This window comes from Pan troglodytes, chromosome 5, assembly GCF_028858775.2.
Source record: "Pan troglodytes isolate AG18354 chromosome 5, NHGRI_mPanTro3-v2.0_pri, whole genome shotgun sequence".
NCBI classification, from domain to species: Eukaryota; Metazoa; Chordata; class Mammalia; order Primates; family Hominidae; genus Pan; species Pan troglodytes.
Window position 1 is genome coordinate 102,054,160 of NC_072403.2, and position 24,490 is coordinate 102,078,649.

The 24,490-nt window shown below is 40.6% G+C and overlaps 1 protein-coding gene across 8 annotated transcripts in view; it reads right to left on the reverse strand.

The window, feature by feature from the left end:
• BACH2 (BTB domain and CNC homolog 2) overlaps positions 1-24,490 on the reverse strand; it is a 364,684-nt gene that overhangs the window by 123,283 nt on the left and 216,911 nt on the right. The window contains exon 2 of one of the 8 annotated variants that reach the window (XM_054686848.1): positions 7,801-7,880. The exons of the other annotated variants lie outside the window; for them this stretch is intronic. The gene's annotated coding sequence lies outside the window, so the exon portion shown is untranslated. The remainder of the gene's footprint in view (positions 1-7,800; positions 7,881-24,490) is intronic. 8 annotated transcript variants of the gene reach the window in all.

Consider the following 24,490-nt stretch of genomic DNA (forward strand, 5'->3'; position numbering starts at 1 on the left):
TCCTTCAAAGGAACGCAGCTCCTCACCAGCAATGGAACAAAGCTGTACGGAGAATGACCTTGATGAGTTGAGAGAAGAAGGCTTCAGATGATCAAACTACTCTGAGCTACAGGAGGAACTTCGAACCAATGGCAAAGAAGTTAAAAGCTTTGAAAAAAAATTAGATGAATGGATAACTAGAATAATCAATGCAGAGAAGTCCTTAAAGGACCTGATGGAGCTGAAAACCAAGGCATGAGAGCTACATGTCGAATGCAGAAGCCTCAGTAGCCGATTCGATCAACTGGAAGAAAGGGTATCAGTGATGGAAGACGAAATGAATGAAATGAAGCAAGAAGAGAAGTTCAGAGAAAAAAGAATAAAAAGAAACGAACAAAGCCTTGAAGAAATATGGGGCTATGTGAAAAGACCAAATGTACGTCTGACTGGGTACCTGAAAGTGACGGGGAGAATGGAACCAAGTTTGAAAACACTCTGCAGGATATTATCCAGGAGAACCTCCCCAATCTAGCAAGGAAGGCCAACATTCAAATTCAGGAAATACAGAGAACGCCACAAAGATACTCCTCGAGAAGAGCAACTCCAAGACACATAATTGTCAGATTCACCAAAGTTGAAATGAAGGAAAAAATGTTAAGGGCAGCCAGAGAGAAAGGTCAGGTTACCCACAAAGGGAAGCCCAACAGACTAACAGCTGATCTCTCGGCAGAAACTCTACAAGCCAGAAGAGTGGGGACCAATATTCAACATTCTTAAAGAAAAGAATTTTCAACCCAGAATCTCATATCCAGCCAAACTAAGCTTCATAAGTGAAGGAGAAATAAAATACTTTACAGACAAGCGAATGCTGAGAGATGTTGTCACCATCAGGCCTGCCCTAAAAGAGCTCCTGAAGGAAGCACTAAACATGGAAAGGAACAACTGGTACCAGCCACTGCAAAAACATGCCAAATTGTAAAGACCATTGAGGCTAGGAAGAAACTGCATCAACTAACGAGCAAAATAACCAGCTAACATCATAATGACAGGATCAAATTCACACATAACAATATTAACTTTAAATGTAAATGGGCTAAATGCTCCAATTAAAAGACACAGACTGGCAAGTTGGATAAAGAGTCAAGACCCATCAGTGTGCTGTATTCAGGAAACCCATCTCACATGCAGAGACTCACAGAGGCTCCAAATAAAGGGATGGAGGAAGATCTACCAAGCAAATGGAAAACAAAAAAAGGCAGGGGTTGCAATCCTAGTCTCTGATAAAACAGACTTTAAACCAACAAAGATCAAAAGAGACAAAGAAGGCCATTACATAATGGTAAAGTGATTAATTCAACAAGAAGAGCTAACTATCCTAAATATATATGCACCCAATACAGCAGCACCCAGATTCATAAAGCAAGCCCTGAGTGACCTACAAAGAGACTTAGACTCCCACACAATAATAATGGGAGACTTTAACACCCCACAGACAGATCAACGAGACAGAAAGTTAACAAGGATACCCAGGAATTGAACTCAGCTCTGCACCAAGTGGACCTAATAGACATCTACAGAACTCTCCACCCCAAATCAACAGAATATACATTCTTTTCAGCACCACACCACACCTACTCCAAAACTGACCACATAGTTGGAAGTAAAGCACTCCTCAGCAAATGTAGAACAGAAATTATAACAAACTGTCTCTCAGACCACAGTGCAATCAAACTAGAAATCAGGATTAAGAAACTCACTCAAAACTGCTCAACTACATGGAAACTGAACAACCTGCTCCTGAATGACTACTGGGTAAATAATGAAATGAAGGCAGAAATAAAGATGTTCTTTGAAATCAACGAGGACAAAGACACAATATACCAGCATCTCTGGGACACATTCAAAGCAGTGTGCAGAGGGAAATTTATAGCACTAAATGCCCACAAGAGAAAGCAGGAAAGATCTAAAACTGACACCCTAACATCACAATTAAAAGAACTAGAAAAGCAAGAGCAAACACATTCAAAAGCTAGCAGAAGGCAAGAAATAACCGAGATCAGAGCAGAACTGAAGGAAACAGAGACACAAAAAACCCTTCAAAAAATTAATGAATCCAGGAGCTGGTTTTTTGAAAAGATCAACAACATTGATAGACCGCTAGCAAGACTAATCAAGAAGAAAAGAGAGAAGAATCAAATAGACGCAATAAAAAATGATAAAGGGGATATTACCACCAATCCCACAGAAATACAATCTACCATCAGAGAATATGATAAACACCTCTACGCAAATAAACTAGAAAATCTAGAAGAAATGGATAAATTCCTCGACACATACATCCTCCCAAGACTAAACCAGGAAGAAGTTGAATCTCTGAATAGACCAATAATAGGAGCTGAAATTGAGGCAATAATCAATAGCTTACGAATCAAAAAAAGTCCAAGACCAGATGGATTCACAGCCGAATTCCACCAGAGGTACAAAGAGGAGCTGGTACCATTCCTTCTGAAACTATTCCAATCAATAGAAAAAGAGGGAATCCTCCCTAACTCATTTTATGAGGCCAGCATCATCCTGATACCAAAGCCTGGCAGAGACACAACAAAAAAAGAGAATTTTAGACCAATATCCTTGATGAACATTGATGCAAAAATCCTCAAGAAAATACTGGCAAACTGAATCCAGCAGCACATCAAAAAGCTTATCCATCATGATCAAGTGGGCTTCATCCCTGGGATGCAAGGCTGGTTCAACATACGCAAATCAATAAACGTAATCCAACATATAAACAGAATCAAAGACAAAAATCACGATTATCTCAATAGATGCAGAAAAGGCCTTTGACAAAATTCAACAATGCTTCATGCTAAAAACTCTCAATAAATTAGGTATTGATGGGACGTATCTCAAAATAACAAAAGCTATCTATGACAAACCCACAGCCAATATCATACTGAATGGGCAAAAACTGGAAGCATTCCCTTTGAAAATTGGCACAAGACAGGGATGCCCTGTCTCACCACTCCTATTCAACATAGTGTTGGAAGTTCTGGCCAGGGCAACCAGGCAGGAGAAGGAAATAAAGGGTATTCAATTAGGAAAAGAGGAAGTCAAATTGTTGCTCTTTGCAGATGACATGATTGTATATCTAGAAAACCCCATCTTCTCAGCACAAAATCTCCTTAAGCTGATAAGCAACTTCAGCAAAGTCTCAGGATACAAAATCAATGTACAAAAACCACAAGCATTCTTATACACCAATAACAGACAAACAGAGAGCCAAATCATGAGTGAACTCCCATTCACAATTGCTTCAAAGAGAATAAAATACCTAGGAATCCAACTTACAAGGGATATGAAGGACCTCTTCAAGGAGAACTACAAACCACTGCTCAGTGAAATAAAAGAGGATATAAACAAATGGAAGAACATTCCATGCTCATGGGTAGGAAGAATCAATATTGTGAAAATGGTCATACTGCCCAAGGTAATTTATAGATTCAATGCCATCCCCATCAAGCTACCAATGACTTTCTTCACAGAATTGGAAAAAACTACTTTAAAGTTCATATGGAACCAAAAAAGAGCTTGTATTGCCAAGTCAATCCTAAGCCAAAACAACAAAGCTGGAGGCATCATGCTACCTGACTTCAAACTACACTACAAGGCTACAGTAACCAAAACAGCATGGTACTGGTACCAAAATAGAGATATAGACCTATAGACCAATGGAACAGAACAGAGCCCTCAGAAATAATGCCGCATATCTACAACTATCTGATCTTTGACAAACCTGACAAAAACAAGAAATGGGGAAAGGATTTCCTATTTAATAAATGGTGCTGGGAAAACTGGTTAGCCATATGTAAAAAGCTGAAACTGGATCCCTTCCTTACACCTTATACAAAAATTAATTCAAGACGGATTAAAGACTTAAATGTTAGACCTAAAACCATAAAACCCTAGAAGAAAACTTAGGCATTACCATTCAGGACATAGGCATGGGCAAGGACTTCATGTCTAAAACACCAAAAGCAATAGCAACAAAAGCCAAAATTGACAAATGGGATCTAATTAAACTCAAGAGCTTCTGCACAGCAAAAGAAACTACCGTCAGAGTGAACAGGCAACCTACAGAACGGGAGAAAAGTTTTGCAAGCTACTCATCTGACAAAGGGCTAATATCCAGAATCTACAATGAACTCCAACAAATTTACAAGAAAAAAACAAACAACCCCATCAACAAGTGGGCAAAGGATATGAACAGACACTTCTCAAAAGAAGACATTTATGCAGCCAAAAGACACATGAAAAAATGCTCATCATCACTGGCCATCAGAGGAATACAAATCAAAACCACAAGGAGATACCATCTCACACCAGTTAGAATGGTGATCATTAAAAAGTCAGGAAACAACAGGTGCTGGAGAGGCTGTGGAGAAATAGAAACACTTTTACACTGTTGGTGGGACTGTAAACTAGTTCAACCATTGTGGAAGTCAGTGTGGTGATTCCTCAGGGATCTAGGACTAGAAATACCATTTGACCCAGCCATCCCATTACTGGGTATATACCCAAAGGATTATAAATCATGCTGCTATAAAGACACATGCACACGTATGTTTATTGCAGCACTATTCACAATAGCAAAGACTTGGAACCAACCCAAATGTCCAACACTGATAGACTGGATTAAGAAAATGTGGCACATATACACCATGGAATACTATGCAGCCATAAAAAATGATGAGTTCATGTCCTTTGTAGGGACACGGATGAAGCTGGAAACCATCATTCTCAGCAAACTATTGCAAGGACAAAAAACCAAACACCGCATGTTCTCACTCATAGGTGGGAATTGAACAATGAGAACACATGGACACAGGAAGGGGAACAACACACACCAGGGACTATTGTGGGGTGGGGGGAGGGGGAGGGATAGCATTAGGAGATATACCTAATGCTAAATGACGAGTTAATGGGTGCAGCACACCAACATGGCACATGTATACATATGTAACGAAGCTGCACGTCGTGCACATGTACCCTAAAACTTAAAGTATAATAATAGTAAAAAAAAAACAACATAAAAAACAAACAAAAAACACAAAAGATAAAACTCTTCACTTAAAAAAAAAGAAAAATTCTGAGCCACAATCTCTTTAAACATTGTCTCATCTCCATTCTGCATATTTTTGTTCCCTTTGACGCTCTAAATAGGTTTTAGTTAGGCTTGCTTATTCTGCCCTCCACACTTATTAACCTCTCTTCCTTATAGTTCCATCTCTTTGTCTGTGCTCCATTGCATGAAACTATTTTAGTTTTATTTTCCAGTTCATTAATTAGTCCATTACAAAAAAGCTTATCCACTAAATTTTTTGATAATTTTTTTTTATTACTGAAGGTTTTCTTTAGCTCTTTTTCAGAAGTGCCTGGTGATTGTGAGAGACCATTGTTGTTCGCCATTCACCATTTTTGTAGTCTATATTTAAGTTAATTTTTCTTTATATAAGGTAGTCTAGTTTCTTCTTATCTGATACTTCAAACATCTAAAGCCCTTGGTGGGGAAGGAGTAATTAATATATTAACGCTAGTTTTGCTGATTTTCACTCATGGTGGTTTGTTTCCTTGTTTGATAATCTTTTTTGAAAGCTCAAGATCCCAATCTGTGAAAAAAAACTAGAAGCCTCAATTACATTTGCTTTACCTGGAATTTAGTGGTACTACCAACCTGGGCTATTTTATCTCCCTTCTAGAATCCCAGGCTTAAACTGGGAGTTGCAGTACGGTCCCCATTTGCACCCCCACATGACCGTCACACACAAACACAAGGGATGGGCAATTCTGCCTTTTCTGGCTTGTTTACTGTTGACATATATGCACTTAGCTACTTGTATTCTTTTTCTTAGATATTTTCATTACTTCCTAGGAGTTCTCAAATGCAACAGAGATACCCTTTGGAGTACAAAGTCTGTTATACTGGCAGAAGAAGAGGTCCTCTTTAAAAGTTTTTAGAAAGTAGGAGAGTGACATCTGATTGTTGCTTTTGAAGAGCTTTTTCTAGATTCTCTGTAAGAATGAACTGCAGGGAGGCAGGAATGAAAGCAGAGCCAGGTAGGAGGCTAATGTAGTAGTTCAGGTGAGAAATTGAAGCAACATGTCTGAGAGAAGTAGCAGAGGAGACAGAAAGAGGTGAAATGACTCGATATCTGATTGGGCATAAAACAGGAGGAGTTTTTGATAGTTTGGATGTGGAAGGTGAGGTACAGGATCCCTGGTTGATGGCTAGTGGTGTCATTTCATTTATTGAGATAGGAATAATTGGGAGATGGACAGTTTCCAGTGTTTGTGTAGGTTAGGGCGTGGGTAGAAATTAAGAGTTCTGTTTTGAATATGTTAAGTTTGAAATGATTATCAAACATCCAAGTGGACATGTCAAGTACCCTGTTGGGTATCTAAGTCTGATATTTAGGGGAGAGAGCTGGGCTGAAGATATAAATTGGGGAGTTGCTGCCATAAAGGTTTGGGAGCACAGGAGATAACAAGTGAGAGTGCAGAGAGAAAACATAGGGACAGACTGAGCCTCAGGGCACACCAATTCAGAAACTAACAGAGGAGGAGACAGCAGTGGTGATTGAGAAGGAAAAAAAAATCCACGAGAGGAGCTGTCATGGAGGCTCAGAGAAAAGTGGGTTCCAGGAGGAAGGGAGTGACTGACTGTGCTGGAAGCTATTGAGAAGCTGAGGAAGATGCGGCAACAAGGTGGTCATTGGTAGCTTTGATCCGAACAGTTCTGGTGAAGCAGTGGTGTCAGAGACTTTAATGGAGTGTGTGAAGGATAACAGGAGATGAGTCTAGATAATACCTATAGACAAGAAGTTCGAAGTGTTTTGTGTGAAAGGGAGCAGTAAAGTGGAGTAGAAGCTAAAGGAGAACGTGACACAAGGAAGTTTTTTCCTGGGGCAGTATTAAAGATTTTATATGCCAATGGGAAAGATTTAGTACAAAGGGAGAAACTGATCATGCAGGAAAGAAAGGGAATATTTTCAGGGAAAATACTCTTCAAAGATTAAGCACCCACAAGTCTTTAAGAGGTGATGTGGAACATGTTTGTGGCGTGAGCCATCATATGACCTACAAGACAGAAGGGCTAGGACACCTATATTACATAAGGACTTGGGAGCTGAGTAATCTTTATTCGCCAAGTTCTCATGAGGTCTACTCCACCCTAGCTTCAAATTTACCCATGTCACAACGGCTAGTGGTAGAAGCTAAAGAATATATCTGATAATTATGATCTGAAAGTTGTTTGGGTAGTTATAAAAGTAGGTGATTAACTCAATATACAGCTAAAGAGGTCTTAGAGGACTTCCAGTTTGGTCTCCTATCCACTTTAGGCAACTGAATCCTAAAGGTCTTAGAATGGACACCTCACTATCCCTTGGGAATTACTTCTAGGATGCTGTCACAATGCCATGTGTCTAGCACAAATAGCAATTTCCTCGTTTTGTGATTAATGGTCATAGGATACAGCTGAACTGTAATTTTCTTCACCCAAAGACCTTTATGTATTTGAAATTAGAAATTAACTTTACTTTTTCTTCTCTAAGCCAAACAACCTCTTTCTCTTGATTTTCCTTTACAGATCTTATCTTGTATTATTTGGCTAATCTTGCCTCTTTCCCTTCTCTCCAACTGTTTTTTTTTTTTCCCTAAAGTGTAGTGACCAGCAATTGACAAACTACTCAAACAAAGTCTGAATAATCCTGAGAGCAGTGTGGATATTTCAACACGTCTCCCTTAGACAGATGAAAGGCTGACCTGGCTCTGCCAAGACTTGAACACATTCCAGTTCCTGCTGATCTGAGAAGTCTCTTCCACTTGCGTTTTTCTTCTTTTACCTGGCAATTTGAATAAAATGAAAATACAACCAGATGTATAGGGAAAAGAGTTTTTAGTGTATCTATTCTTTAAAATCAGCTTGAGCTTTATGTAAAAGTCAAAATGTGCACATACCAATTCCTTCTGAAATGTAACAAATATCTAAATATACCAATAAAATGTTTTGTCTCTCAACTGCATATTCCACAAAGTATTTCTTAAAATCCAAAAGCAAGTATTCAGATGAGGTAATTAATTAAGTGAAGTGTTGGGTTTGGAAAGCCTTCTACTATTTTGAGGCTAATGATGGTTGAGAAACTCCTATGGGGGTGTGTGTGTGACAGAGATTCTGCCTGCTAATTACTTCCCAAGAAAAATCTAAGCATCCAACAATCATTCTAATTTTTCCTAAGAAGCATGAAATATCACATCACATTACATTATGTTATGCCAAGTAACAGGATGTTCTTGGGGTAACATGACAAAACAATACAGCTGGAAAAAACAAATTGAAAGGCCAAATGATGTGCATATAATTTTGGGTAGGTAGTGCTATAAAAAGAAAGAAAAAGGTGCACACTGATAATAAGACTTAGAGGTGACTTACAGGTTTTGATACCCACAGGTGATTTTAGGAAGGCAGCTTTGTTTTAACCATAAGATTAATGCCATAAGCTTTGGCTCTTTTACTTATATTTGTTTCACTCTGAACAAGCATTGGAGCCCTTTTGAACTTCAATTTTTTCCTCTGTAAAATGGGAATACTACTACCCACCCTACCTCTTTCATATGGCTGTTGTGAGATTCTAATGCCTGGCATATTTAGGTGTTTTATAAATGTCTAATTGGATACCGATAGATATCTGAACTGGATTTAATATTCTGTATGTCACAGATTCCAGTCTGTACATTTTTTCATCTAATGATATTTCAGAAATAAGGATATATCTTATAGTTGGTGGCTTATATTTTAATTAACTCTTTCTTTCTTGGTGATACATAATACATTTAAACCAATGGCCTCTTAGAAATATGGCAAATAAAACAGTTGGGAAATGGCAAAAGTGCTATGCAAATATCAGTTATTTATTCATAAAACGAAATTTTATCAAAAGTCTCCCTTATGCAAGGCATTCAGAAGAAAATGAAAATGAATAAGATTGGGTCCTTAATCTCCAGAAGAGTGCAATGCACGAAGTGGATGACTCAGGATAACTCAAATGCTAAACAGAATGTGATATGTGCCATTTGAGTAGCATTCCCAACTTGGCACCTTGTGAATGCAGAAGAGGAAATAACTTTCAGTAAGGTCAACCAAGAAAGCAGCATGGAGGGGGTGGCACCTGGCCTGGCCTTAACAGATGCGTAGTATCTCAACAGGCACATATGGGAAGGGGAGATACCCTACGCAGAAAGGACAAGTGAGGCATGGACATAGGATGCACAGCAAATATTCTGAGGAATATGGTCCAGACAAGAAGCGGTCCAGACAAGAAGGAGCATGGGGACCATGAAGGGCTGCTTGCTCTAGGATATTAGAGATCTGGGCTCAATTTGGTGAATGGGTTAGGCTCCTGAGCAAGGAGCAGCCTGATGAAAGTGGGGCATTAGGAGCCTGTACAGGGGGACCAGTTAAGAAGAGGCTGGAAGCAGGGGCATCCTAAAGCAGGCCTTGTGCAGGCTTGAAAAGTCCAGCTAATAAGTGGGTAGTGGGGGTAGACAGGAAATAACAAATGGATGGTAGAGCCATAGTTAAACGCTAAAGATCCTTAAGGAGAATCCTAGAGAGAAAGCCCATTCCACAAATGGATAGAAAGGATGCACTGAATTGATGTTTGACTGTGTGCTCCTTGAGGATGGGAACTGCATGCTTTGTACATCATTGTATCCCAGCACCTGGTACATGGTACTTACACAATAACTATTTAATATACTCCCTTCCTCCAAAAATTCCATTTATATTTTTAATTCAATTCAGCAAGCATGTACCTATCACGTGCTTGATGCTGGACACTGGGGTCGGGAAGAATGGGCTGATGTGGTGGACTGTTTTTCAAATGGCTGCAAGAATTCCTTCCTTACATAGTCTTGGGTGGTCCCTCCAAAGCTGACTCGGGGCTTAGCCATAGGACTTGCTTTTACCAAAGGCATAACAGAAAACGTAAGGTAAGCAGAAACTTGGAAAAAAAAAAAAGCCTATACATTGATAAACTAACGAGTTCCAGTCTGGACAGGTTGAATATGAAATCCTTGAGGCATGTCCAGCAGGCAGTTCAGTGTAAAGCAGTAGGTCCTGCTGCCACCCCACCCCCCGCCGCCCCCACTTTTTTTTTTTTTTTTTTTTTTACCCCTGAGGGCATCATATAAAGAATTCCAGGCTAGCCTCCTGGAGGATGAGAGAACATGTGGAACAGAGATGAGTCATCCCAGGGGAGGCCTCCCCAGACCAACCATCCTAGAATGGGGGGTAACAACCTTTTTCTTAAAGGACCAGCAGGAAATACTTTAGGCTTGTGGACCATATGATCATCTCCATTCCAAATACTCAGCTCTGCTGTTGTAGTGCAGAAGCAGCCATAGACGATATGGGAGTGGCTGTGTTCCAATAAAACCCTATTTATAAAAACAGGTGGCAGGCCTGTGGGCTATGGTTCGCCTAGCTCTATCCCAGATTATTCAGCCCCAGTCGAGCCAGTCCAAACTAGAAGAACTGCCCAGCCAACTCACAGAATCGTGAGAAATAGTAAATGCTTGTTGTTTTAAGCCATTAAATTTGGAAGTGTTGTTACACAGCTAATGCTAACTGATGAAGCTGGTATAAAACACATAAAGCATACACCCTGTTTCAAGGCACTTAAAATCCACCTGTGGGAGCACGACACGTGTGGGAAACATTTAAATAACCATAGAAGGCAGTATGTGACTAAATGTCAAAATGAATGATGCAGGAGAATTAGAATTATAAGGATTTATAAAAGGGAAAAATCAGTTTGGACACACAAAAAACTTGGGCAGCATTTCATAAAGAATGGGTAGAATATGACAGTTCCCTAAAGATTCCTGTTTCCTTTTCACTGCCCTTCTTTATGCTGCCTACTTTTATGTCTATGTACCCCAGCAGACTGGGAGCCTCCTGAGGGAAGGTCTTATTTTCTATTTTCTAGGTTCCCAGAGTCCAGTGCAGTGCTTGGTTCACAGCCAGGCTCAGTATGTACTTACTGAAGAAACCAATAAGTCCACAGGTGGAGAGGAGAAAGAGCATCTATGTGGAAAAACCAAACCTCATGATCAAAGAACACTGCACAGGAATTCACGTGGCGCATTCAAGAGAGGTGACCAGTGGCTCAGGGAGAAGAATGAGATTGGGGTAAGTAGAAGCTATAGCTGGCCACGTGACTCTGGGTCATGGGGTGGGGGTGATGAGGCAAAATGAAGGACCCTGACTTTCAGGGATTTGAAGCCATATGTTACTGGAATATGTGACCTAGCTGACATTTATGAAGATAAGTTTGGTGGCAGAGGGTAGGGTGGATTCCAGGCAAGGAGAATAGTTAGGACAATTTAGTAATCCAGGAACGAGGGAGCAGCTAGCCTAGGAGATGGTGGGAATATCAAGGTGTCAGCTCCTGATAAACACCAAATAGAGCTGATCATGGGCTTCAGCATAAACTACAAAAGAAAAGAGAGACATCTCAGGCATTCCTTCATGCCACCTTTACTGAGTACAAGGTATTATTAAGTCATGTGTTCTGAGCCCATGAAGACACTAAGTAGATCTATGTTACATTTGGAACCAAGATACATAAGGTCAAGGCCACCACTACACTCATGGAGAAGCACAAGACAACCAGGAACTGTGAGTGAGGCAACTGCTAGAATGGGCAGGGCACAAGGTTTGCAGTGACACACACAGCCTTAGAGCCGGGCTCCATTCTTATTAGCTGTGCGATGTTGGACAGACCATGAACACCACTGATGATGGTATTCATCTTGCAGGCTGGTTGAGAATTATAGAAAGGATGGGTGACGTGCATAGCACAGTCCCTGAATAGAGCAGGCATTCGTATGATTCACAATTACAATAAAAGCAACATGTAATAGGGAACACATGAATGGTATAATCTGAGTGCTGTAATAGGGCAGAGAAAGAAAAATCACTTTTGGCTGGGACAGTCACTTTGGATTTGAGAGTGAGAATAGCATGTGGTCTGGTGGCAAAAAATGAGGACGATTTTGACAAGTAGGGGAAGGGGAAGGTCGTTCCAGGAAAAGAAAACGTTCTGTGGAAGGGAACAGAGATAAAAGACGGAGCCCCTCCTGTGGAGTGTGGTGGAATTTAGTTTGGCTGTTGCAAGGTGGAAGGTGAGGCTGGGAAGCAGGTTAGGGTCAGACAGCAGAGTGGCTTGAATGCCAGGAAGGGGAGCTGGGATGTTACGCAGTAAGTAGTGAGGTGCTGCTGAAGGATCCTGAGTGGGCCAGTGACACGATCAAACCCCAGGTGGCACTGTGAGTGGTGTGGAGGCAGGAGACACTCATGCAAGGAGGGCAGGAACAAGGTGAGGCATGCCCCTTCCAGGGAGTGGCCACAGCAACGGCAGGAGAGGGCATGTGAGAGAGGATGCAGAGGACGAGCTGGCCACATCGGGAAACAGTGAAGGTCGGGAAGGAGAGGGTGGAGGTGAAGTTCACTATGAAATGAGAACATAGACTGACTGGTTGACTCATTGGTTCATTCAGTTAAGCTGCCATTGAGCTTTGTTTGTTATGTGCTCAACACTTCTAAATGGTGGTAATCGGCTGTGCACAAAACATAGTTGCTTTTCCCCAGGCCAGGGAGTGTCACCAAACACACACGTTCTTTCTAAAAGACTATGCATGCAGTGTGGTCACAGTGTATTTATCATTGTAGCTAGTCCCCAGAGTATACCACAGGACTTGACATATACTAGATGCTCAATGTTTATTAAACTCATTCATTCACTCAACAAATATTTATTAAGCACCCATTCCATGTTGGGCATAGTTCTAGGCAATGGGGATATATCAGTGAATATAACAAATATTTCTGAGGTTCCTTGAGATCTCTGTGCATTCAGTTTACACCCAAAGCATAAACAAAATCACTGTACTTATTCTAATTATGTTGTAGAACTGAAGTCAGCATTTCTTTTTCCTCCAGAGTTAAAAGATACTTATTGTGAAAAGTATCAAACATCCCATTATGGAATTAAGTTCAGAGCTTTTAAAAAATTGTGGTATTGATTTTGAGATTGAAATTAAACATGACATGGTACAGAATATATTCACTCAAGCAACCATTTAGGAAGACCTAATTTGTAAGCTCATCTCAGGCACCACTGAGTACAGTAGTGATGAATCAGAAAATCCCTGTCCTCAAAGGTCTTTATATTTTACAATAAAAGTCCTTACATAGTTAGCACCTTGGTTTTCAAAGTGCTTTTGCATATGTCTCTTCTCATGTGAATGTCAGGACAATGCGGGGGTGTACACAAGGCAAGCATTTCTCTTCCTGTACCTCCCATGGAGACGCTGAGGCCCAGGGCTGCTGGTGAGTCATAAGCTGACCCAAGAGTCAAGAGCCATGCTCTTTCCAGTGGTCAATGGCTCCCAGAGAAACACCATGCTCCATAAAAGGTGGGGAGAAACAGGTTGTTGTTGTTTTTTTTTTTGTTTTCTTGGAAGGGAAGAAATTCAGTTTTCTGACCTAAAAATTAGAAATGACTGGAGCGGTAAAGTTATTCTGCTAAGTAAAAAGCAACATAGCTGAGTGGGAGAAAAACCAGAAGAAATTCAACATGTTCTAAGGGATGCACCTGGAGAGTGTGTGGCTTCTGTTCTGACTTTTATATGGACAAGGATAATTAGCATCGTTTTCCTGTAAACTGTATTCAAATTTCCACATGCAGCAATGCTCCCCTGGATTCGCGCCGTAATCATTAAATCACACTTACAGCATGTACCAGTTTACACCCCGGCACTAAGTAAAATACAATTTCCTTTCTTCCTTTGATTATTTTGCCTTCCTTCCTTCTTTCCTTCCCTCTGTCTTTCTGCTTTTACTGTTACTCCCACATTTACTGAACTAGATCTCATAAGGATTCCTGGGCATCCACAGATGAATGAGCCACAGTTCCTGATGCTTGAGTAGCAGACTAGGATGGGAGGAAGCCTGAAGACGGGATCCTATCACTCACTTCAGCGTCTGCCCCATAGTCCGCTGCTGGGTCTGAGACAAGGACTTGGTTCCTGAACACTGAGTGGATGGATGGAAGGATGGATGAGATGCCTGTATCCGGATGGCAGTGTTCCAATTTCTGACTCAGTAAAACAGTTGAAATTTATCCTCCCCTTCCCGTTGCTTTTTCTGTTTCAGCAACCCCCTTTCAATGAGAGAGGATGTGAACAAGAGAATCAAATTGGCATTCTGAAGCTCTTTATTTAAAGGCACGTATTTAGCAATTTGCTATGTCTGAGTTAATATATGGGTTAAGTTCCCTGTGAATGACACTCTCCTAACTTTAGCAACGTCATAAAGACAATCAGTTGCTGTGTGTCTGGCAAGTTAATGACTACAAGCCCAAGGGATGCAAGAATGGGAAAATGTTAACGTAGAAAAAAAGACTTTAAGCAAATTCAGAGGAAAATGGAAAAGGACTCACCACTCCCTCCCCAAAATGCTACACATAACATCTTGTTTTGAACAAGGAAGTTACGGAGAATATTATTCTAAACTTTGTATTCATTAGAACAATCCTTTACAGAATGCAGACAAGAAGGCGATTAGGGAAATTAGTGGGAGATAAAGAAGAAAAGAGTTAGGAAAAGATGGAAGCAGAGGAGGAAGGAAGAAGAAAAAGCAGAGAAGAAGACTCCATGCTAAGGTGACAGGGAAGCAGGAGAGGAATGTGAGCATGAGGTCAGGTCTGGGGGCAGGTAAAAGAGAACCTTCGGAGAACTTGACTGGCAGAGGTGGGTGAGAAAGGACACTCCTCTCCTGTCTTCCTCAGCTCCAGAGGGTGGAATGAGGCTGACAACATGATCATTGTGGCAGTTACTCTGCTGGGGGCTTTTATATATAACATTTTATTTAATCATCCAGTTCAAAGCCACCTGCAAGGAAAGAAATTATGTCCATTGTACTGGTGACAAAACTGAGTTTAGAGGTTGTCGGTCAAGGAGCAGGGGTTCTGGACAAGCACCCACCTACGGACAGCACACTGCCATCCACAAAGGACTCCTTCATCTTCCTTAAACCTCAGGCAATTCTGTGAAGTGAACAATATCATTTCCATTTTGCATGGCAAGAAATGCAGGCTTTGAGGGAGCCACTCGCACAGCTAGCAAGAGACCAGAAAGCACATGGACTGGGACTTGATCCAATGCTCCTTCTGTTTCACTAAACAGCCTCCTTGAGGAAGTAGCTGGTTCCCGTCTTTTCACCCCATCCTCAGCTTTATCCTGTAGCCTGTGGCCAGATGAGTGCTGAGTACCAGGCCAAGCAGACACAGCATGGCGGCATGGGGTCCCACGGTCATCCTGACTGTAATTCTGCATGGAGTGAGGACTCTGATTCTTTAAAATCTTAGGGCTATCTGGTTTGTGCTCCCACACAGTGCAGCAGTCTTGTCTACAGCAGCACCCAAACATAGCCTAAAAAGACAATGACTCTCATTCCAGTAACAGAGGTTCACTGTTACTAAATGAAGCCACAGGTTCCACTGTGGGCTAGCTGTATCTGGAAGAAAATTCTTGTTTTGAGCCCAAATCTCTTTCTCTATAATTTCTTTTAGTTCTGCTTTTGCTAGAATAACAAATGTCTTTCAGATATCTAAATGCAGCTTTTGTGTCTCCCCTTGTTTTTCTCTTCTCCAGGCTAACCTTTCTCTGTTCCTTCAACCACTGGTTACAAGACAGTCTCTGACACCCTCTCCATTCCTCATGCTGTGTTCATAAAGCACTCAAGTTTGTTTGTTTTCCTTTTCTTTCCTTTGTTTTTTGTTTGTTTTTTTGGGGGAAGTCAGAGTCTTGCTCTGTCACCCATGCTGCAGTGCAATGACATGATCATAGCTCCACTGCAGCCTCCAACTCCTGGTCTCAAGCAATCCCACCGTCTTGGCTGCCCAAAGCATTGGAATTACAGGCAAGAGCCACCACGTCCAGTTTATGTTCCTTTTCAAATGTACTGGTATAATACTCCTAATGTGATCTAAGTACTGCAGAGTCTAATGAAATCATGACTCTTCCTTCTGTGGGCATGAGACCTCTTTTGTTACAGTTAGGATAATGTTAACTTTTTCAGCAGCCACTTTGTGGAGGAGAAAGCTAAGTCACCAAGCTCTTGCAGTACAGCATAATAAGTTCTGCGAAGGAGGCAGCCAGTGGGCTATGGCATCACAGAGGAGGGACAGCAAATTTTGCCAGAAAGGAACAAAGAAGCCTTCTTGGAGATGACACTTGAAGAACAACTCAAAGTGAGAGTAAACCAGGTGGAGAGAGTGGAAGGTCTTTCCAGGCAGATGGAAAAGATTTTACAAAGATGAGCTGGTGTGAGAGAACATGGCAGTACAGCCTTTTCTTCCCCATTGCTTCTCTTTTCAATTCCTTTCTTCAGCCTTTCTCTGACTTAGCTTCACTTTCGGATGTTCTTTTCAGTTAAGGCTTGGGAAGACCCTTGCATAACACAGGGGTTGGGGCGCCGATCCCCGACGCAGTCGAAAATCTACGTATCACTTCTGACTCTTCCAAAACTTAATAGCCGGCTGTTGGCTGAAAGCCTCACTGATAACATAAATAGTCCATTAACACATATTTTGTATGTTATATGTATTATATACCTGCAATAAAGTGAGCTGGAAAAAACAAAATGTTATTAAGAAAATCATAAGAGAAAATACATTTCCTAAGTGAGAGTGGATCATCATAAAGGGCTTCATCCTCACGGTATTCACATTGAGCAGACTGAGGAGGAGGAAGAAGAGGGATTGGTCTTGCTGTCTCAGGGGTGGCAGAGGCAGAAGGGGTGGAGGAGGTGGAAGGGAGGCAGAAGAGGCAGGTACACTCAGTGTAACTTCTATCGAGAAAAAAATCCACGTATATGTGGACCCACGCACTTCAAACCTGTGTTGTTTAAGGGTTAATTGTACTATGTTCTCCTGTTTTAAGAAGTATCTGTTGCATGGAGTTGAAAGTTCTTCAACTTGTTTACTGTATTAAGTGAGCATCAAATAGCCAAAGCACTGGCAATGTTACTATAATAAGTAGTTTTGGAGGTTGTGCCTCTACTTGAGTGAACTGTTTGATTAGGTTAGAAAAGCAAATGGTACCCTAAGTATCAAAAGGCGGCCAAAGGTCACTCAGGGCCACAGGCTGGACCACAGTGCTCCAGGGTCTTTGCCCCGTTATGAGCTGATCTGTTTTTCTCTTCAATGCCTCCAGCCAGCAGTGTTGAAATGAGATATTTTAGGATTTCCAAACTATTTCTAAGGCTGTTAGTCACAAACTCTTATCAAGGCAGTTTTCTCAGGTTAGATAGCAGACAGGCTCAGAGCCTCACCTTTGCAGGTCAAAGCTCGAGAAACCCTCCACATGATAATTCACGCATCTGTTATTTCTTTTACCTGTCCCTTCTCTGCCTTTAGCTTCTCAGTCACCCAACCCCGCCTCTGTGAAAAGTGCACAATGACTCAAGGCTTTTCTTAGGCCTCTGACAGGTGAACAAAGAAAAACACCTTTCACAAATCCATTCTATGAAGGGATAGAAGAAGAGAGAACAGAGCCTTCAGTAAAGAACCCTAAACATCCCACCAGAAAGTCCCAAACAACCCTGAAAAGTGAGAATAAAACTACCAAAAGCTGACAGAGGGTAACAAGCATTATTTCCAACCCACACTTGTCCTTCTAAAAAAAACCAACCCGCTACTGAAAAAACCCCCGAAATGTATGAAATCTAACATCGTTAACATATTTCCTGTCCTCACATAGCTTATAAAAATGTTTCTGAGCTTTTCCCTGGCTCATTTACAACGATGAGAAGGAGCAAAAAGGAAATGCAACAGATGGTACTGAGGGAGGAGGTACTACCATCCTCGCTCACAGTCATCCATCTTCGCAGTAAGTTATCCCCGCTTGGGCGAGGTTTCAAACGTTTTTCAGATGTACCAATGGCGTATTCTTGCTCGAGAACAATGAAGATGAGGCTCCTTTAAAAAGCTTCAGGTTAGAAGGCATGTTTACTACTGTCTATTTTTGTTGTTTCTAAAAGAGATCACCTCAGCTTTCCCTCTGAACCTCCCCAAACTGACTCCGCGAGAATCTAATCTGGTACTGATTTAGAGCTGACAGGTGGTACATGCATAATTAAAGATGACCTAACACAGAATGCTCTCATTCCTGGCATATTATCAGACACTTAAGGAAAGCAATTATCAGTAGGCAATCTTTTCTGTCAACAGAGATCGAGATGAAACATTTCTTCAATTAAGAGAATTCTGCAAGGATGCTGTACATATCCATCTGCAAATACTTGAAAACCTTTAGAGGTTAATACTAAGTCAGCTCAATGAAACACCTTTGGCCAGTTAACACATGCTCTCCTCTCCTCCCACTTTTCCTGGGAGGTCACATTTCAAACATCAAAATCGGAACAATTTTAAGGTGCTGCCAGACACCCTGACATGAGCGGACAAGGAAACCTCTGCATTTTTCTGTCTTGCTGAGGTCTGAAAATATAACAAGTTTTCCTTAAAGGTTCAAAGCAAAAAAGGATAGGGTTCACATTAAAGCAAATTCAATTAAAATTTCCCTTCAGAGCAGGATTATTCCCTCTCCATGCTCCACCCATGTCAGCAGTATTTAGAGAATTATTATCAAGCCTTAAAACTTCGTCTTGAATCTAAGTGATTTAAAGGATTTTTTTCTTTCATTTTGAAGAAATCAATATTATTCAAAGAAAAAAGGGACTTGACAAAAACGGAGGAATTTCCCATTTCAGGTGAAGGAGGGAAGAGGTGCCGCATTTCCTGATAGAATACTGTGCTTTTTATAAATTATAGTGCATGCACTTTGTATAAATGAATGCATTTAAGCTTTCCTTAGAACAGAAATTGCTTTAATGTTATAGTGAGACAAGTGATTTTCCTTTCTTTTTTAAAAGGGTAGTTTATAAGTTAATGGTTTTTTGAAGCCCATGTAAAAACTGCCTTCCACAAGACAGAGAACTTCACAATGTTTGTGGTGCATATTTTGCCACATTTCACAAGAGGTCTTATTGTTTAAATTCTTATAGCCTTATGTCATATGTGAACAAATGACTTTATTGTTCATTTGAACATGTCTTTATAGGATCTCTGGTGGTAGAGCTAGTGTTGTTGTTTGCATTTTTCCCCTCAACAAGCCAGAACAAAAGTCTCTTTTTCTGAAGCGCTGGGAACTCAGGGACGATGGCAGTGTGGCAGCAGTTGTCAGTTGGAAACACCATAATGATAATGTAAGTGAAGTGCTCACATTAAGGGGTTGACTTCTGACAAGTCAAGGTCTATAGAAAAGTTTCCGCTACAGCAGACATTATGGTAATGCAAAAACAGAAGTACTTAATAGAACAATTAAGAATCATCCAGTACACTATTACTGCAGTAGGGCTCAATTCCTTTCGAGATATGCTTTCCTTGGAAGAGACTCCATTCAGAATATTAGGGGAAAAATATCAGTAGCCTTTGGGGAGAACATAATCAGATGGGAGGTGGAAGCGATGGCGGGATCATTAATGGGAGATTCAGTAGGACTCAAAGCTCAAGTTCATTATATGCCTTAGAACTAAGAATAGCTGCTGAATGAGTACTCGCAATTCTCCACAGACCTATTTCTCCTAAGGAGCTCCCCCTTTCTCCCTTTCCAATTTTAATCTAAGAAAAAGAATAGAATACAGACAGACATGGGTAGGTAAGCAGGAACAAAGGAACCTCTACAGAATGGAAGAGAATCTACACTAGTTCCGTTTTAGATGTTGTTAAATCCCTTTGACCAGGATTCAATTTAGAACAACTCAAAAGATACAGTTTGACAGCATGCTGCATCAAGAGGACAGGAGAAAGAAAGAAGTCACAGGTGTAATGTTGTGGCAAACAACAAAATGTTATTTCCCAGTGGATGCCATGGACGAAAAGAACATATAAGATATAAGGCACATACTACCATTAAAGTAAACAGAATACAAAAAGGAAAGATTTTAGTGAGTTTATGTAGGGAGAGACCCTCATTTCTCACACAACTCAGAGTCCCTGACTTTTGTAGGACTTCAGTGAATAAAGCAAAGTCTGTAAGCACAGCCTTTCTATGCTGAGGATGATATATGGCACAAAAACATTTTACATGATGCCTTTTACACTTAGATATTATTTTAGAATCATAAACTAAAAGCGTTTTTAAGGTGGAGGTACCCGGCATAAAATAGATGTATCTTCTTTTTAACCAAGGCTTCTCCTGTCCACACTCAAACCTGGCTTTCCAAGTGTGTTGGCTTTACTATTTTATGATTGGATGAATAAAATAAGACTGTAACTATGGCTACAAAATAAATTACGATACCCTGACCCCAACAGAGTATTATTTTGGAAAGAAAAAAAGTCAAATCCAAGATATTATTATCGTAACTGCAATCTACTTGTGACCCTGTTTCAGAAAACCTGCCATTTGGAAGCCTTGTGGAGACATTTTTCAGAATCTTATGTATTCTCTCTGTTAACTGATCAGAGATACTTCTCAGGTTTATTTCACCAAGGACAAAATATGACATATACTTAAGAAAGGATGGATATTGTTTCAGGATCTCTATCCATTCAGGAGAAGACACTTGCTTTTTAGTTAAAAAATGACTGTGACTAATTCCAGAGCACCTGGTATTGGCTTTTTCAAGAATGAGCATTTGAAGTCAAACTGGAAAATGGTGACTGGCACATCTGCAATGATCTAGATGATGGTAAGAGACGATCCAGAGATGGTAAGAGACAGATAAACCCAAAAAGGCTGGCCTCACTTTGCTGCAGAGGGATGAAAGAAAATAGAAGAAGCGAAAAAAATGATTTTTCTCTACAAGTCCCACTCTAGGAATCACCTTTGTTAACTCTGAGTTCTTTCACAAAATGAAATGTTATGTGACAATACAATCTGTTTCCCTTAGGGATGGAAGGTGATGAGGGGAGACCAGTGATAGGTGAGATTTAAAGACACGTAAAGGAAGGGTGGAAAAGAAATGCATTATGTTACCGAGCGAATGAGGATTAAATCTTCATAATGCATGTCAGATTCTCACAAAAAGAAAATAAAACAAGGGCAAGCTTTTACTGAACACCTAATATCACCCAGCTGTGAATAAAAGAAAAAGAATCTCACACTGACCAGTTCATACAAATTGACTAATACTTATTCCCTTATGGTCCATGGTAACCCATACTCCAAGCACACATGATGTTCTTTCACATGTACACATTTGTAACTTTCTGTAAACTAATTAGCGAAGGAGAATACAAAATAGGCAGGTATAATGGAAACTAGTGAATTCCATCCCTGAAGCTAGTTGTACTGTAATATCTTCTGCATGGTGCCAACAGCCCCCTTTCCCTTTGCTCGTTCCGACACAATGCCTTCAGGTCTGTCTAAGTAATGTAATTTACTAGAGTGGAATTCCCTCGGTACCCTGTGCAGTACTTGGTGACAGTATCATTTATACTCCACCGTGTCGTGGCCTGACACTGATCCATCCGCCTTCATCCCTCATTCAGAGGAGAGCATGCAATTTCACCTTCCTCCGTGCCCTTCTCTGGTGTGCACGTACACATTCACTCCACTCAGCCCTAATTACAAACCTGGGTTAAAATACTCTCATTAGATTTATATTTCGCACTCCAAATGTCAATCTTGTTGAAAATTCCCGTTTTCCGGAGGATTCATCCATTAGCAATAAACTTTAAAGCATTCTGTGACTGAGTGCATTAAACCAGCAATGCGGACATGCACTTAAAATACATCATTAGAGAAAATCTCCATTGCAAATACTTTACACTATTCAACCAAAGGAATAATGAGCCCCGCCTGGCCAGTACCCTCAAACTGCACATGAAGGATAAGTTAAAACTGGCAGTTTTGCAGGAAGGAGCACGCGGTGTATCCACAGGATGCATTTCAGAATCTGTCATTCCTTATGAAGGTGTGGGAGGGAATCACAGCCAGAGTCTAATTTATCACCTTCTCTCACCTATTATTTTTACAGAAACTTCGGTCTATGGCAAAGGGCAAGAGGGATGGCGAAGATAATGGGGAATATATGAGTGTGTACAGGGAACAGAAGCTGTATCTGCAATGCCAGGAACTTTGAAAGTCACCTAGAATGATTTGCTCGGCCTGAAAAGCATTCTTCCATTTCGTTAACAGAGAAAAGTGGAGAAAGCAGCATTGTCTGGAGACACTGGAGAAGCGGGTATCATTTTAATACAAGACAGATTTCCCTGGCAGAGTTGACCTGAGAAATGTCTTTATTCCAGACTGATGGTTCCTAACACAAAAACCAAAAATCTGATGAGAATACTAATATATAAATTATAAGTCACAAGTTGTATCTGGGACAGGGATGGTAGGACAGACTAAGAAAAGGAAAATTTGAAGAGGATTTAAAAACAACCCAGCAAAATACAACAATTAAGAAAACTAAGCCACCACTGTTTTATATCTGTCCCGTATTTTAATTCCTTAGCTTATAGGTTTAATTCATCACTTCTTGTCAGGTCTCAGGTGAGGCAAAGTTAAGGTACAGTCATAACTTCTCTTTAACTTTGATAAATGAAGAAACAGCATTCTAGGAAAGTCCTGGAGGAGGTTAAAGGGAGACTGATTTGAAGTATTAGCATCTAATCCTGAAGGCTAACAAAAAAGTTATGTCCACAATCATGACTTTGTACTGTGAAATACACAATACACTTTATAATGCAAAACTTTGGTGGGTGGAAAAGGACTCTAGAAGGACAGGTATACATTGTATTAAACAGAAAATAACTTGCAAAGCATAAAAAATAAAAATAAAAGCAACAGCAATTGTTTTCTACCTGTCAGCATCTGGTCAATCTGTCAGACTGTTCAGTAACCAGAATTATAACAGATGCAATATTTTCTGTGGGGAATTACACCACCATGGAAGCTATTGCTCCTGAAGTTTTGCCCATTTCCACCTGAAATATTTTTTTAGCCTTACTTGATTACAACATTAGCACTCTCTTTCATAATGTACACCAGCAGGTACTACAATTAACATACACAGATGTTAGAACTGAACATCCATGTTTAAATAAAAAACAGTGAGAAGGTAAAAATTACTGAATATGCTCAACACAGCACTAATCTTAAAAGGAAAGAGAGGCTTACATTGTGCTAACTTAACAGCAAAATAAAAAAAACAACAATCCCCCAGATGGCATTAGTAACCTAAGAAGAAGCAAACCACTCTATAAATGCCTGTATTCTTCTGAAACACTGAACCAGAGGCTGATCTTTTGTCCATTTAATTCCAAAATTTGTACTCCAAGAATAGAGGAGAACTCCCAAATGCTCTCAAATTCTCCAACACATTTTATGATGCAACTGCACAAATGACGATAACACCAACATCATTTTGTGGAGTGCTGGCTTTGTGCTTTATGTACGTCATCTCACTGAATCCCCACAACCACCCTCTCCCCTTCAGGTAGGCAGTACTACTTCTGTTCCCATTTTCAAATAAAGACACCCAGGCCTAGGAGAGGTTAACAGATCAAGGTCAACAAGAAGCTAAGCTAAGATTTGATCCGGGGTCTTTTTTTCCTCCTAAAGCTCTCAACTCATTGTAACCACTGTGCCACACTGTCTGCCACAGTTGGGGATGACAAAGAAAAATGTGATTTGCAGTCTTCATTTTTCAGAGTCTTCTGGAACTGCCCTCTTGACTCATCCATTTTACAAAGCTCATCAGACTGAAAGGCTCAGAACACTTGCAGACATTCTCATTCTTTGGAAATGCCACAACCACTCAGTCAGTGGAACGGGACAGCACCATCAATGGGATCACGAAGGCACAAATTTCCCTGTGAATGCTGGCGCCGCCTCTCTTTGGTGTTTCTTCTAGCCACAAACGGACACGTTATCACTTACTGTGGTTGCATTCGACTCAGCAGCCAGATGCAGGGGAGTTTTTACTTGGTTAACTGTCCCTCCAACATCTGTGTCTACAGAAGGTACTACAGGGCAGGCGTGTGCTCATCCTTGTCCCTTCTCCCTCCTCCAACCAAACACACAAAAAGTTTTCCAATCTCTAGGGCAACACCATTAAGATATCCTTTCCTTGCTGTGCTATGAGTTTACAAGAAATAACTTTCTAACAATAAGCCAAGAAGATGGATGTTGTAAAACTGCATTTCAAATAAGGCAATTCCTTTTTAAAAAAGATTCAAGGGTTTCATCCTTCTTTCTTCCTTCCATCAACACAATTTGTTTATGTATGAGTTGGATCTTTCTTCCTTCGGAAGAGAAAAGTGCTGATAAACTATCATGTGTAGACACACAACGCAAAAACTTGGTTGCCTTTTGCTAT